The following is a 16,658-nucleotide window of genomic DNA, read 5'->3' on the forward strand; positions in this document are numbered from 1 at the left end:
GACATGAAGGTCGCTATCTTAAAACAAAAAAACTTCAAATCCAGACTCCAGCGAGAAACTGCTGAATTGGAATTCATTTGCAAATTGGATACTATTAATTTAGGCTTAAATAGAGACTGGGAGTGGCTAAGTCATTATGCAAGGTAGCCTGTTTCCTCTTGTTTTTTCCTACCCCCCCCCCAGATGTTCTGGTTTAACTTGGATTTAAACTTGGAGAGTGGTCAGTTTAGATGAGCTATTACCAGCAGGAGAGTGAGTTTGTGTGTGTATGGGGGTGGGGGGGATGTGAGAAAACCTTGATCTATGCAGGAAATAGCCCGACTTGATTATGTAAAGAGTTGTCACTTTGGATGGGCTAGCACCAGCAGGAGAGTGAATTTGTTTGGGGGGGTGGAGGGTGAGAAAACCTGGATTTGTGCTGGAAATGGCCCACCTGTTGATCATTTTAGATAAGCTATTACCAGCAGGACAGTGGGGTGGGAGGAGGTATTGTTTCATGATTTCTGTGTGTATATAAAGTCTGCTGCAGTTTCCACGGTAAACATCTGATGAAGTGAGCTGTAGCTCACGAAAGCTCATGCTCAAATAAATTGGTTAGTCTCTAAGGTGCCACAAGTACTCCTTTTCTTTTTGCGAATACAGACTAACACGGCTGTTCCTCTGAAACCTATCCCTAGACTCTGATTCAGCTGGTTTGCTTAAAGCACAATTATGGCCAGAAAAGTGGCTGTGTCAAAACTGCTTCTTATTCATCCTGTCTGCACGGCATGTGTATCCTAGCTCACTTTTTTTTTTTTTTTAAACTTTACTATTTTATTCCTGTTAGTCTTTCGGGGCCAGTGCAGCTGTGGGGAAATGAGCTGGACTCTCGCCCTCAACAATAGAATGGTTAACTAAAGCCTGGTCTATGCACCCGGATTTTGTCCCAGTCTAATTATGTCAGTAAGGGGTGTGTTTTCTTACTAATATAATTATACCAGGACAACCCCTAGTGTGGTGCCTTCTACTAGCACAGCTTATTCCCCTCGTCAGGCATGAATAATTTATACTGGTATAACTGCGTCCACACTAGGGTTGCACCACTTTACCTCTGTCAAGATGGTAAAAGCGTTTAGGGTCTGTCCACACTACAGAGACTATACCAGCCTAGCTATGTTGTTGCAACTGTGCTGGCATAACCCCATAGTAAAGTCACAGCCCGTAGCAGTGGAAGGGATTTTTCCATGGGTGTAGAAGCACTACTACCCCAAACAGCGGCACCTACATTGATGGAAGCATTCTTCTGTCAACGCAGGTGCTTTTATTTTGGGGGTGAGGCTGGCATAACTAAAAGTTGGCCTAGGGTGTGTTTTTTCACATTCCTGCCAAATGTAGCTATGTTGATCTAACTGGTAAGTTCAGACTAAGCCTTAGTGTGTCGACAAGGCCTGAGCTCTAGCCGCATAATGGACCTGGTTGGATCATTTTCAATGAAATTTTATTTTGCTGAAAAATGTTCTTTTGTGGAGAGGTGTTGTAGTTAACTGTTGTGCGGGGTGGAGGGGATAGCCAGACTCTTTCATGCTCTATAGCCTGGTGGTTAGGGGCAATAGCCGACCCATGTTCAAGTCCCTGCTTTGCCTAATTAGAAGTGATCTGGGATGAAAAAGAGTGCTCCAGATCAGGGATTTGAACCTGGGTCTCCCACATCCCAGGGCAGTATCCTTACCACCAGAGGAGTGGGACACACACAACCTCTTCCCAACTTGAAAAGCTGAGATTTCAGTCTTCAAATTCATTCCAACACAATTCCATTTTTGAAAACCCATACAAAAGGTTTTGTTTTCTTTTCTCATTGGAATGAAAACCAATTTCAAAGCCTCAAAATTTGCAACAGAACAGAATTGTCATTCTCCGATCAGCTCTACTGCATAATCTTTTTATTGGTGATGACACGTAAACCAGAAATAACACAATTTGACTTTCAGATCCCACAGTGAGTTTGCAGGGCTAGCTGTCAGAAAAACGCCACCACATCTTTCTACTGGCAAACCGAGCATGTTTTATAAGGATTCACTGAGAGAAATCATAAACATCAAATCCAGCTATGGGATTCTTATAGTCCCTTTTCAGATTCTAACTGCATCCTAAGAAAGAGACTGTTTATGTGTGACTGACTGGCTGTGATTAAATTCCAGCAAATATGATATTACATTAGCTAGTTCAGGTAGCAGTTTCCTAGGCTTGCTATCTTCAACGGGGAATTCCTTCATCAGGTTAATGTGGTGTGCAGGCTAGCATTGTCCTTGATCATCAGGTGTCAGTTTCAGTCTTTTACCCTCATATGTATGTCATCAGACTGTGGCTTTTCTTCCTGCACCATACTCTGAGACCTATAGAACATGCTTCTCTGACACCAAGGTTGGACGCTTGCAGTGCGTTCTATTTTGGGCTTTCTGACACCCGCAGTTTGTTCAGAAGGAAGCGGTGTGGTTATTGCTGGGGACAGAGCAAGCTGATTCTAACTACCTGCTGCTTGTTACTCAGCACAGATGCCTTCTGACATACAGACTGAGTTTTGAAGGGCACAAAGGCCTTTTAATCCCAAAAATCCTTTCCCATGGGACGGTGACTGATGTGATTGTTTTATCACACTTGTAAAATATCCCAGGTTTTGTACACATTTCTTTATTTATTCTTTATTTTAATCCAGCAGCCCACCAGCATTTGGAAAGAATGAGTTACGCTGGCATAAAACTGGTGTAATGTGGGGTTGAATCAGGCTCTTTATGGATAAAAACTGGACACTGTTGCATTTAATTGACAATGTCTTAAATCCCTCTAGTCACTGAACTAGGTAGGGTAGTGTGGGTTGAAAATGGAGTAAGGCAAATGCAAATAATGCAGGGTCTATCATTTACTATATGTGTGTATAGTGCCTAGCACAGTATAATGGGGCCTTGACTTGTTTGAGGCCTCTATCTGCTACCACAATATAAATAACAATGATTAGCAACCAAAAACTGGGTCTTACAATGGAAAGTGTAGGCAGCCTTTACTATTGGCATCACTGGTGGAACTCCATCACTGACATAAAGACTAGATACACATGGTCCAGTGAATAGGACAATAGACTTGTGAAACCAAGCTCTGCCAGTGACCCGCTCTGAGACCTTAAGTAAATAACTTCACTTCTGTATGCCCCTCTTTTTCCCTCCTGCCCTTTAGGGTTGCCAACCCTCCAGGATTGTCCTGGAATCTCCAGGAACAAAAGATTAATTTTTATTTAAAGATTATGTCATGTGATGAAACTCCAACCAAACTGGCAAACCTAGTCTTCTCTATTCAGACTAAGTTCTACGTAACAGGGACTATGTGTCACTAGGGGTATGTAGAGCATCAAGCACAATGAGGCCCTGATCTCATTTGGGGCCCCTAGGCACTATCATAATTCAAATAATTAATAATAACAACTTGCATGGGGCAGTGATGGATCAGGGTCAGTGTGCCTAATTTACTCCACTGAAAAATATGGTCCCAATGTTGCATTTTACCCATCAGTAATACCTATGATGCATTAACACCAGTGTCTTGGTGAATTGCAAATTACTTTGGAAGGCCCAGTTCACCGTTTTTTGTTGCTGTCGTATCAAATTTTTTTGTATTGGTTTTATATTATTAACAAGCTACAAATATCTCAGTGAGTAATTTATAAAACAATCACAAAGGCAGAACTAGAGATTACAGAGCATAAACATGTTAAGATATTAAAGTACAACGAAAGCATTCTATTACCTAACTAGTTGGAAGCTGGCGCAAAGGAAAGTTTAATGTTTCAAAGACTGCAAAGCCAGAAGGGACCACTGTGATCACCTAGTTGAGGAAGTCCACAGTTTATGGAGGCAGAGGCGTGAACATTTGTTTATCTATAACTGTTTGTTTAGAAACACCTGGCACATTTATCAAAATCGTACATTCAATTGCCCTTTAAACTTTAAACCAAATAGATTGACTCAGGAGCCATTCATATAATTTTCCTGGAAGGATTAAACAGAACCATTAGATATTTCAGGGCTATCTGCTCTCACAATGACCAAATTAAAAAAATTTATGGAAGGGTTACACAAACTGTATGTGTGCATTTTATAAGACCTTTATTGTGTCTTGTCTTGCACAAAAATACAAGACAAATGGAAGACAAAGCAGAGAAACCTGTTTGAACAACAACCAAAAAAAGCCAGGATTGTCAAAAGAGACATTTCTCAGGTGGTGACAGTCCGGGGCCGGCGGACCCCGCTCCGTCCCGGGTGCCCCTGCCCCGGGCTTAATTCTCCTCCGGCCACCAGGTCAACCCGGTTCCTGCCCCCGCGGGCTGGGGCCGGCGGACCCCGCTCCGTCCCGGTTTTACTCATGTTTACAGAACGGAATGGCTTTGAGAATTTTCCACTAGTGCAGACCTCAATGTTTGTAGTTAAGGCAGAAGTAATATGTGTTGCCTGCCTCTCTAACCACTGATTCAATTCAATAGTTCTCAGCATGCAAGTATTTTTCTTTCTCAATGGGAATAAATTTGGCAAGTGGAAATAACAGGGACATTTGTTGAAAAATATCAGATGTCCTTGAACTAGTGTGATAAGTATGATAATTAAAACGGAATTATTTCACAGAATAACTGCTAACTTATTGGCCAACGTACTATTGAATGAAATTGTTGTATTTATAATATATGTGAGGGTTTTTTTATTTTATTGCTTTTAGAATGTGTTTAATGCTGCAGTGTTAATGACACTGAAGGATTGCAACTCTTTGCGTAAGTAGTTGCTATGTAAACTTCCCCATACAGACCCCTGCCTTCAACCTCACTGTGATTCCATGCCTAAGTCTCTCCTTTACTGCTTACCATATCATATGCCTTGAAAAGGGAGAAGGGAATTTACGTTGTATCTACGAGGAAGTATTGCACACCACCAGCCTCATTTCACCAAAGATCACACTCAGATATGAGCCTATGTCCCCAGAGGTGAAAAATTAGTGCAATAATCCCTTATGCATACTATGTGGAAATCGCTAGTAATGTATTATTACTATGCTACAAGATAGTGATTATTAAAATTTATTTTTATTTTCTATTGATTTAGAGTCACACATCCATCCACACATATGCTGAGTGAGCTGCCTGTTGTTTGAAAGTACAAGAGCAGAATGCAATACAATGAGCATATCATTTCTACCAAGCAGCAGCACATAATCAAATACTATCCCCCCATACACTGGCCTGCACCTTGGTCCACATATCGCTCCTAAAAGGCCTGGTGAAACAAATGGGTCCTTCAGTGTGCTCTGAAACTCAACACATCTAGGTTATTTTGGACCAGGTGCAGAAGAGCATTCCAGAACCCAGGGGCCGTTATAAGGAATGCCCTACCAGCACCTCTAAAATATCAGTTTCTCTTCATCATAACATACTAAGTAATATTTAACCCCCAGAAACTGGCTCTGCGTAACTCCATTGAAGGAGGGGAGAACAAATATTGAAAGTAGCTGAAAGTAGTTATCAATGTTCCCTTCATGTTCTTTCTCTATTCTGACCAAGATTTAGTTTGATTTTGAAAAAGTAAAGAGACAAATCTATTCAAATCTATCGTATTTCTTGTCTCCCATCCTCATACTCCCACTATGTAACTTACTGTTTACATGATAATTATCTATTTATATTGAGTTAAATGTTGTTGCTTATATGTTATGTAACTCCAGATGTGTAAAGAGTTTTGCCCTAGATTTGTGAACAGAGACATTATGATAATCAGACACAACACTAAATAATAAAGGGGGAAATCACTAATGGGATAAGATGGCATATAGTGTGTCTTATTGGTAAAAAGAGATTTTCCTACTCACTCTGGCTCTCTTTCAGAACAGGATACAAGCTTAAGGTAAATGGCATAAAGACTGAACCATCCTGTTAGCAAATTTAGTGAAACAAGCTGCACTAATGTACTAATGTTGACATTAATGGCCGGATTCTGATCTTGCACTAGAATAAATCAAAAGTAACTGAAATCAATGAGGTTACTACACCACTGTCAATCTGGAACGAGACCAAAATCATAGGAAAGATAATTAATCTTCTAAATGCCTACATCTAGAGTAAGAGAGAGACCAGGTGGGGAAAGGTAATGTCTTTTATTGAACCAGTTTCTGCTGGTGAAAGAGACAATTTTTTTGGGCTCCATAAAACTCTTCTGAAAAGCTTTGTGGAGCTTGAAAGCTTGTCTCCTTCACCAACAGAAGTTGGTCCAATAAAAGATATTACCTCACCCCTCTGGTCTCTCAAATCCTAGAACCAACACAGTTACAGCAACACTACTTCTAGAATAGTTTTCCAAATATTTATCTAATGGAACAAATTCATCCTTGGTTTAAATCCACTGAAATTATGAATAGAAGGATGAATTTGGCCCAATATGTTTAAAAGTTAAATCTGTTAAATTATAGTTAAATATTGGTTACCTAGTTGGATAAATAAACATTTAAGTTCATTTATCGGATCTCCAAATTTACATACAGTAATTTCTTTAGGGAAATACCTTGATTAATTCACATTCCTGCTGACTGTCCCTGCACTTACAAACAGTTTAACACAAATCATATATGAGTTTGTATATCAACGTGGAAAAAGTCAAATATTCCTCTTATGGGGAAAAAAATGGTTATGACCACAAATTTCTAAGTAAATTTTTGCATCTCTTCCAAACATATTCTAATCCTACTGTGTGTGTTCATTATAGGCTACCAGAAGTATTTGTTTCTTTAAGAATGGCCAAATTATTGTGATATTGAGATCATGGGTTAAATTCAAGATTACACTGAAAATCTAAAGTAAATTACCTTTCCAGTGGCAGCAGGCAAAATCTTCGTCTCATTAGAGACTATGAAGAATTTATCTCAGACTGTTTATACATACATTTAGAATCCTCAAATTATATAGGTGTTCACAGCAGTAGAATAGGTCATTTATAATATCCAACAAACCATGATGCCAAATCTACAAAGACTTATGCACATGCTTAACTTTATGCACTCTGAGTAGTCCTACTGAAATCAGTAAGATTACTCACACTGTATAAAATTAACCATGTGCTTGAATCTTTGCAAAATCAGGGTCCATATTTGCGTATGCAAATCAACATCTTTTTAGAAACACAGATTGTATTTTTTTAAGTTACTTGCAAGATTTTGAAAAGCACCAATGTAACAGGAGGTGCTGCACTCAGACTGACATGTCAATGAAGTGTAGAGGGAAAGTGTGATTGTGTACCCAGCTGATGGGGTGCCTTGTGTGACTTGCATTCAGCTGCTTAGAAACCAGCATATGGGTCATGAAGCAATATTTGAACATCCTGGTCTTTTTGAATACTATACACTGTTAGTAGAAAGCAAAGTTATTTGTAAGAGAGGCATGTAATCACTTACTGAAAATAATTATAATTAATCAAATATAACTATTACTGCTATAGTCACTCCAGATTTTCTATAAGATCTTAGTAAGTAGTTAAATCCCAACACTGGACTAGAATAGTGAATACCAAGGGCCCATTATCAGCTATAGTGTGTAGCATTATTCCAGAAAGTGAAGTGAACCCTGCTTGACAGTCAAAAGAGAACTCTAAATAAACCTTGCACACCAAACTCTGTGTAATTCTCACTGTAAGTACCGACACTTGTAATTCTTAAGTGTATTTCACCAGTCTATTTTCTTTCACAAAACAATTATGTTAAAAAGTCTCACAACTCCTTCACCATTCCTCTGATGATGAATTTGATTTGTGACATTTTTATTTCGAGCTTTGTAGATACGTCTCTTTCTCCAGTGATTCATTACAAAGATTCTTTCACAGTTGCAAAATCTGAAAAATGTTTAATAGAAAGAACAGATATTGTATAGAAAAATCAATTGACTTTCCCTGATGGTTTCTCTTAGGGATGTAAATATAGTTTAAAAAGTTAACCGGTTAAACGATTAAAATTATATCGTTTAACTGGTTAATCGATTAAAGGGAGAGGAACTGAGGCTGCTCCAGCCAGTGGGTGCAGGGCCAGAGCTGCTGCTGGGGTTGGCTGGCGCAGCCCGGGGCTGCTTCTGGGGTCGGCCAGCCCACGGGGTGGGGCTGCTCCGGCCCACCCAGGGCTGGGGGTTAACGGTTAGGCTGAGTTAACCAGTAAGACTAATCCTTACTGGTTAACCGTTTACTATTTTACATCCCTAGTTGCTATATTCCCCTTGCTAATTTTGAAAACGTGTTTGCATAACAGTTGTATCTCTTAAAACCTAGCATTGAGTTGCTCCTCTAGCAAAATCACTTTTTTGTCTTTATGACCTCAATGTATGTTCCTGTGTTTGTCAAAAAATCAGTTTTATTTATTATTGTTGATTCCTACAGCACCATAGGTTGCAGAGATAGTACTTTACAAATGCATACAAACACATGTGAATTAAGTGTGCAATAAAGCAAGGAGAAATGGTGATGCTGGATGAAAAAAAATGTTTAAACACAGTGGGCAATTCTCAGCTGGTGTAAACTGTTATAGCTTCATTTTGCCACAATTTACACCAGCTGAAGATCTGTCCCAAATATCTTTGATAATTAGCAAAGTTGTTAATGATGAAAAACCTGAGACGTATTTGGATTTATGTTCTTGAGGTTGTCCACATTGTGAAATTCCATTCTGAAGAGCTGGAGCCTTCTCTTCAGTGGGAGTTTGGTCAGAGCAAAGAGTGCTGCATTGGGTACTAGGGCAAGAATGGTAGCTCACTTCAAATCTACTCGGAGGTTCACAGTTGGATCCAGTGTAATTTGAATCTTTAGCTTATGGTATGATTTTTTTTTGCGTTCTTTCACAAGGAGATTGAATTGTCATTTGCATATGAATACAGCCTCCCCCCCCCCAACACTTAGTACATTTGTAATTCCACTGAATTCCAGATACTCAAGCACTTGTAGGGCCAAGGCCACAATTCACAACTTCAAGTGCTCAGACACCACAATGAGGGGTATGGTGTAAAAACCTAGAAAAATCCTACAATTTACTGGCGAGAATTAAGATTTTTATGCCATTGCCTTGTAATTGCACATACAAAACTCAAAGTTTTTTTATTAATTGTGATGGACAATTGATCTGGTTTAAGGTTTTTATTCAACCAGAAAAGGAATCTGTTTTTTTCTCTAAAATTGAAAAGTATGGACTATGTACACCCAGGAAAGCTAGACTATATAACAAAAAGAGAGGCTTACCACCTGCCCACATCCTTGTTACAAGCAGATGCAGAATGTCTGTCAAAACAGTAATTCCCAAACCTCCAGGATAATAGAGAATACAAACACAAATAAATGCACCTTTTGAGTGTGCTCCTGTTATCTCACATTCAAACAAACACCACCATGTGATTATGATATTCCTATCAAATTTGGTGCTCGGTGGGGGTGTACACTTCAACTCCTCTGTCTTCAAAGATGTCAGCAGAAGGGGCTCAGCATGTCTAGTGGCCTTTATCCTCAGGCCCCACAACATCAATTTCAAATAGTATGAGCTCTGTGTGGGGTAATGAGCTCCAGTTATATCCCTGAGTCAGATATCTTTCTGCAATGTTTTTGTGAAAGGTCAGTGACAAATGATGCACTGCCTATAACCCAATGTGTAAGTGGGGCATAGAACTGCCAAATACTGATATTTATTTCAAACGTGTGAAAGATGCTTGTCCTTATCTAGGACGAGGTCCAAGCCTAGTTATAAAACAAAACACTTATCGGTTATCTACGGGCAGTGAAAGTGTCTGAACAATTTTGCAGCGTGACAACCACTTATTTTCTCACTTGCATGGCTAAGAACTGGCTCAGTCCAATTTGGATAAACCTTCCCCCAAATTCAGGCACGGAACACACACGGGTGTCAGCTCCCAGGGGAACGAGGGGGGGACGCCTCTGCGGTTGAGAAGAGAGGGTTAGCAAATAAAGCGCCTTCTTAAGGCTACTATGGCTGCGGCGACCCACCAGTGCTAAATAGTCCGCACCGTGTAGCCTGAACGCGGCCATCCCCCGGCAGGGAAATTTCCGCCAGCGGAGGAATCGTGGCTGGGGTGGAGAAGGGAGTTGATGGCAAAGGCGGACAACATGTGGCGGCGCAGGGGGGCGGCAGGAGCACCCGGACTCCGCGGCTGCCAGCGGGGAGGAGGGAATCCCCCTGTCTCCGGGCGATGGGTGTTTGTGGCGGCGGGAGGGAGCGGGGACGGCGCCGTGGGAGCGGAGGACACCCCCCCCGCACCCCGCTGCACGTGGGGAGCCGCCGAGGGCCGAACCCCGCGATTCCACGTGGCTGGGAGGAGGCGGGATCCCGACGGAGCGGGGAGCCGTGCGGGAGCGCGGGGTGCCCGGCCAAAGGGACGAGCCTTTCTCCGCTCACGCTGGCGCTGCGCTTCCCTGGTTATTGTCTCCTCCCCAACTCGGCCACTTCCCCTAGTTTCCAACTTCATTTGTTTCGGGCGGGCGCAGAAAAGTGCAGCAGAAAGAGGCCGGCTCCCGCCGTGTGGCTCCCCCCCCCCGCCGCCCCTCTCTCCTTCCCCTCCTTTCTTCCTCGCTGCGTCTGTTTGCACTTTAGCTGAGCCACTAATCCCCCGAGAGCGCCTATTTGTAGTGAAGAGTCTCTATAGGGGGCGAGGCCGGCCCATGTGGGTTTGTGTCATTGGTTTGCAAAGAGAGACCCCGCCTATTGCCCCCAAAAAAAAAAAAAAAAAAAAAAGCGAGCGAGCGAGCCCCTACCTTTCCCAGCTACTCCGCACGGAGAGGCGGGGAGGCCGGTGCTGAGCCTTTCCACCCAGGGAGCAGCCGCCAAGGACTTTGGGGGTGTTTGCTTTTTTTTTTTTTTTTTGCTCTTTTTTTTTAAAAAGAGCCAAGTTGAAATTCGCATCCTCCTCGCTCCTGCGAAAGAGTCTTTCCCGCGGCTGCCCCCATCCCCGCTTGGAGCAGCCGCTCGGAGGAGGAGGGGATTAAGTTTGTGTGTGTGTGTGTGTGTCATTTTAAGGTGGATCTCAGGCAGCAAGAGCCCCGGAGAGAGAGAGAGAGAGAGAGGAGGCGATCGATAAAGGGAGAGATGCAGCGCTGAGAGGAGAAGGCGGCGGCGGCTGCTGCAAGCTGGGGGGCTTTGCTCCCTGTGGATATTTGGAGCCAAGGCAGAGGTAAAAGGGGGGGGGGGCAGGATATTTGCAATGAAGGGCTGGGTTGGTGTGCGCTCTCGCCCTACCTGCATTCTTAATGTTTGTGCCCGTGGTGGTGCCCATGTGTTTTCGCTTCACTGCGCAACACAGAGCGGGGGGAAAAAAGGACAAGGGAAGCCTGAAATCTGAGGACATCTTTGGTCATTCCCCCCCCCCCCCCCGGCTTTAATCCGCCTGGAGAGAGCCCCTGCTATATATATCTATTTACAAATTTACGGGGGCGGGGATGTTTGCAGTTCTAGTTGCTGGAGGATGCAAAACTACCAGATCCAATTAGAACCGGCGGGGGGGAGGGGGGATATTTCCCGGTGCCAGGGGTGTGTGCGCGCGTTCGGTGTGTTATTGTGCTGATTATTGTCTTGGCTTGAAACATCGGTGCGTGTGCGTAATGCCCCTGCGATTGATCATGCATGTATATGTGATGCAGACTTCGGAGCACGCAGGGACAAATATGGGCCAGTGGCTCAAGCCAGCGAGCGAGTTCAAGCCAGCCGAGGTAGTGCATATATATTTTTTGTTGTTGTCGTTCGGGGGCGGAGGGGAAGGGAGAATGACAAATCTTTAAATTGCTGCTCTCGTCCTCTTCAAATCTCCCCTTTCCAAGAAGCTCCCCCAGTGCAGCCGGAGAGTAAGTGAAAGACGTTAAACGAGGTGAAGTGGAAATCTTTTGTTTCGCTGGGCTCTGCATTGTTTACTTAGTGTTGAGTATGATGGACAACATCTGCCAGCAGATTAGCAGGGTTACCCACGGTTTGCAGGGCTGCCAAAGTCTCGGCCAAGACAACGGCGGGGGGCGTTTCTCACTCAGCCTTTAATATAGCCTGGCCTGGGACTTCCTCCTTTTGACCACATGCTGGAGCCTGCACTTCACGTCTCCTTTCCTCGTGCACTTTTCGGTGCACTTGAAGCCGCAATCGGAAAGTTTGCCTGGTGCAAACAGTCGTGATGCTAACAATGGCAGAGTTGGGTCGTGGTGGGCGTGGCGCGTCGCGGCTCTTTTATGCATAATCCGCCCGGAGAGGAACGTATTGATTTGGGGGCTTGCTGGAGCCTTTGCAACGTGGACGCGTTTGGTGGACCTTATAAAAGCAAGGCACTGAATTTAGTCTCTAAGGTGCCCCACGTACACCTGTTCTTTTTATAAAACAAACATTTCCAGAGTTGGGGGACGGGGGGGAGGGGGCATGAGCATCTGGAGGGAAATCCGGTTCATTGGCACAGGTACTTTGGAATCAGTCGAGTTTGAAGGGGAAAGCCTAGGGCTTGTAAATGCGATAGTGACACGTTCCATCGGCTTCGTTCTGGAGGGTGGATTGAAAAACTCCTTTCCGAGGAAGCGTCCTGATTAATTTCCTTGTAACGTTGCAACGTAATGCAACACTTCTTACTCCACATGGATCGCTAAAGCGATTGGAAAGCTGGTGCGCCTGCAGTCTAGGGTACCGTAGAGCCTACCCTACCGTACAGAGTGGGATTGTAAACAGAATAAGGTTTCTTACTCAGTAACTGGCACGTAGTTAACAGTGCTCCGCGTTCAGCATTTCGGCGTGCCTGCAGTTTGTGCCTCACAGTCTGCTGTGTGTGTGTGATTTAGAAGCGATCTTGATTGTTTGGTATTTAATACCACTGGCTATCCTCAGCAGACTCAGTAACCATCTTTTGGTGCTGTTGAAATGAAAATTAGATACAGTTTTCCAGAATGAGATGCCTGAATGTGCTGGAAAAGGGTTTCACCTTTTTGATAAATAATGCACTGAAGAATTAAAATGCAGATCAGTCACTTTAGCAATTCCTTCGTACACATTAGGGGTTTCTGTGTTTATATATAATATTAATCATCCTCCCTGGACATATACGTTTTAGAAGGAAGCAAAATTATTAAATTTAACTTGTTTGTAGTACAGCAACAAAGTTTGTGTGTTCTTTTGCACTGTTTTGTACAATAGAAGATGCTTTCTGTCCCCCTGCACGCTAAGGTTCATACATTATTTGAATTATGTTCCATATAAGATCTACTTCTGTTTTATTTTTCTTGTGTGTACTCACTACAACTGTTATAGTCCTAGGAGAAAACAAATATTTTTTTCATGTAGTTTCCATAATCTTTGGACAGTAAAATATCATTTTAGTTTTTTTCCTGTTGCTTAGGGTTCCTGCTTATATACATGGAGCTTTAACAATTTTATATTGTGCTTTAAAACAAACCTGTGTCTCAACCTTTACAGAGCAGCCGTGTGTAAATGTGTGTGGATTAAAGCTATGCTGTATACTTGAGCCTGAAAGAGCTTGTTCTTTTAACAGAAACTAACTAGACATGGAACTGAAATAAAGAGTCGTCTTTTGTCTTTCAACAAGATTGCACCCCTAAGGTAAATCCTGGATGTGGCTTAATGTATTACATGTTGCCTGAGACTGTGATGCTGTCCTTTTTATTACACAAGGAAGAAAGTGTAAGGAGATGAAGATTTGAAAATAAAACAAGACAAGTCATTTCTTCTTTCAGATATACTTAGAGTTGCCCGTGAAGTTGCATGCAACCAATGAATGTATTCAGTCCTAATTAGACCACTTTAATTGTTCACACATGATCAAATATAACATAACCGAACAAAATAAACAAACATGTACGGTTCTGTAGTGCATTGAGGGATATTTTATATATGTTGATCATATATTTTTGGTGATATTAGTGAAATAAATAGAATTAAAGATGTCCAGTGCTTATTAGCCTCTGTGACCAGTTATTTCCATAGGGGAGGCAGTTTATCAATTGACATAAAAGTGCAGTTATTTCAGATTTGCAGAAAAATGTCTGTACTTTTTAGTTTATGCAAGCTTAGTGAATAAAGTAAATGGCAGATAAGTTGTCTAGTGACAGAATATTTTTGTTAGTCTTTCCTTCACTGGATAAGGGCGATGCCTGCTTCACCATTCTTTAAAGGTTGCTTCAACAAGCAAAACTGAAGACACACTCCTATAATGAGACTCTGTTCAGAATACTATGAGGCATTTATGATTATACAAGTGATTGTTGTAACACAGGCATTTCACTTACTCGTACTGTAGTAAAAATTATTTTTAGTGATTTGTATGTGTTTGTAATCTTTTAGTACCACAAAGCTGATTTGTCTTCAAACTTCATAGAGTTGCCAAAGTGAAGTGATTTGTACAGATAGCCTTTTCATCTTAAATAAGGTCTTATATGTTTTATTACTAAACTTTTTGTCAGAAGGGTGGCATAAAATGGCTATAAGTGGTAGTATATGACATCTTACTAATAATTGATATAGTCTGTGAAAAACTTGTATTATTAATGCAGGGTGATATTTTTAGACAGGAACTCTTAGTTTTGAAGGCTTTTGTAAAACACTTGTTTGTCATTAATAAGGTATAGGGGTTTGCTTTTATGGTTTTACAAATACACGTTAATTAGTAAAAATTATTATGTGGTTGAGTGTCTTCACTTTCTTGTATCGTCAGTGGCTACATCTTTATTTGCGTTTATTATTATTTCTAACATGGAATCAAATATGGTTTGTCTGGTGAGGGAGGTAAAATGTACATGTTCAGAAAAAGAATGCAGTCACTTTTAAAAACATTTTAATGTTGACCGTGGGAAGTAGTTTGTCAGGATAGAAAATGTTGTTCTTGTAAAACTTTATAATGTAAAAATAATGCCATTTTTTTCTTTTAAATGATGAATTCATGTCTTACAATCAAACCACCAGGCTTTTAAACCTGGTTTTCTTTATGGCATATGCTGTTTAGAATCCAGGAGGTTCAGTCGAATAGGATCCCTGACACAGAATGACATCCTGCAGAGATCTAGCACCAGAATGCTATTTGCTAACAGTGCATTCCTATCATGAATCAGTTTTGAAGGCAAAGTTGTAACCTTTGCACTTATGCTTTTCCTAAATGGAAAAATTTTAAAGGAATTTACAGTAATGGTAGAATGGTGGCAGTAACTTTCATTTTTAACACTGTCATTTCAGTATAGAGAAGTTGTCACCATAATGTATGTGACCATGGCCTGGGTCCCAGTGTTAATAATCTTTGTATCAGTAAAAACATCAACCTAAATGTGCTGTGTCCTAGACACTGGCTACAAATACACATTCATTAAGTCTGTGGCTGGTGAAGGAAATTTGTCTGCCAGACTGGGTACAGTTGAAATAACACTTCTGCAGTTCAGCTAACATTTCTGTAAGAATGTGTACAATACAGTTTTTTAAAGTAATTGAATCAGGAGTTGCTTGACCCATTGGAAAGGGTAAGTTAATTTTAGTAACAAAATACAATACATTTTTTGGATGGCTTGTATCAGCCATAAAAATTGGAAATAACTTGACTTGTGCCAAAGTCGTGCACAAAGTCCGGCCCCATGGACTTGTGCTGGACGTGCACAAGTCCATGGGGCCGGACGAGTTGCATCCGAGAGTGCTGAAGGAACTGGCGGCTGTGATTGCAGAGCCATTGGCCATTATCTTTGAAAACTCGTGGCGAACCGGGGAAGTCCCGGATGACTGGAAAAAGGCTAATGTAGTGCCAATCTTTAAAAAAGGGAAGAAGGAGGATCCTGGGAACTACAGGCCAGTCAGCCTCACTTCAGTCCCTGGAAAAATCATGGAGCAGGTCCTCAAAGAATCAATCCTGAAGCACTTGCATGAGAGGAAAGTGATCAGGAACAGCCAGCATGGATTCACCAAGGGAAGGTCATGCCTGACTAATCTAATCGCCTTCTATGATGAGATTACTGGTTCTGTGGATGAAGGGAAAGCAGTGGATGTATTGTTTCTTGACTTTAGCAAAGCTTTTGACACGGTCTCCCACAGTATTCTTGTCAGCAAGTTAAGGAAGTATGGGCTGGATGAATGCACTACAAGGTGGATAGAAAGCTGGCTAGATTGTCGGGCTCAACGGGTAGTTATCAATGGCTCCATGTCTAGTTGGCAGCCGGTATCAAGTGGAGTGCCCCAAGGGTCGGTCCTGGGGCCGGTTTTGTTCAATATCTTCATAAATGATCTGGAGGATGGTGTGGATTGCACTCTCAGCAAATTTGCGGATGATACTAAACTGGGAGGAGTGGTAGATACGCTGGAGGGGAGGGATAGGATACAGAAGGACCTAGACAAATTGGAGGATTGGGCCAAAAGAAATCTGATGAGGTTCAATAAGGATAAGTGCAGGGTCCTGCACTTAGGACGGAAGAACCCAATGCACAGCTACAGACTAGGGACCGAATGGCTAGGCAGCAGTTCTTTGGAAAAGGACCTAGGGGTGACAGTGGACGAGAAGCTGGATATGAGTCAGCAGTGTGCCCTTGTTGCCAAGAAGGCCAATGGCATTTTGGGATGTATAAGTAGGGGCATAGCAAGCAGATCGAGGGACGTGATCGTTCCCCTCTATT

At 42.1% G+C, this 16,658-nt stretch overlaps 1 protein-coding gene across 11 annotated transcripts in view; it reads left to right on the forward strand.

Annotated features, from left to right (window-relative positions):
- Window positions 1-10,766: 10,766 nt before the first annotated feature.
- The window catches only part of CTBP2 (C-terminal binding protein 2), a 230,045-nt gene continuing 224,153 nt past the window's right edge, over window positions 10,767-16,658 (forward strand). For 6 of the 11 annotated variants that reach the window (XM_048856695.2, XM_075131028.1, XM_048856699.2 and 3 more), the window contains exon 1: window positions 10,771-11,209. The gene's annotated coding sequence lies outside the window, so the exon portion shown is untranslated. Of the gene's footprint in view, window positions 11,210-11,585; window positions 11,745-13,549; window positions 13,618-16,658 lie in introns of those variants that run through there. The other 5 variants (XM_048856701.2, XM_048856704.2, XM_075131027.1 and 2 more) reach the window with 4 other exon arrangements.

Source organism: Caretta caretta, chromosome 7 (genome assembly GCF_965140235.1).
Source record: "Caretta caretta isolate rCarCar2 chromosome 7, rCarCar1.hap1, whole genome shotgun sequence".
NCBI lineage: Eukaryota > Metazoa > Chordata > Testudines > Cheloniidae > Caretta > Caretta caretta.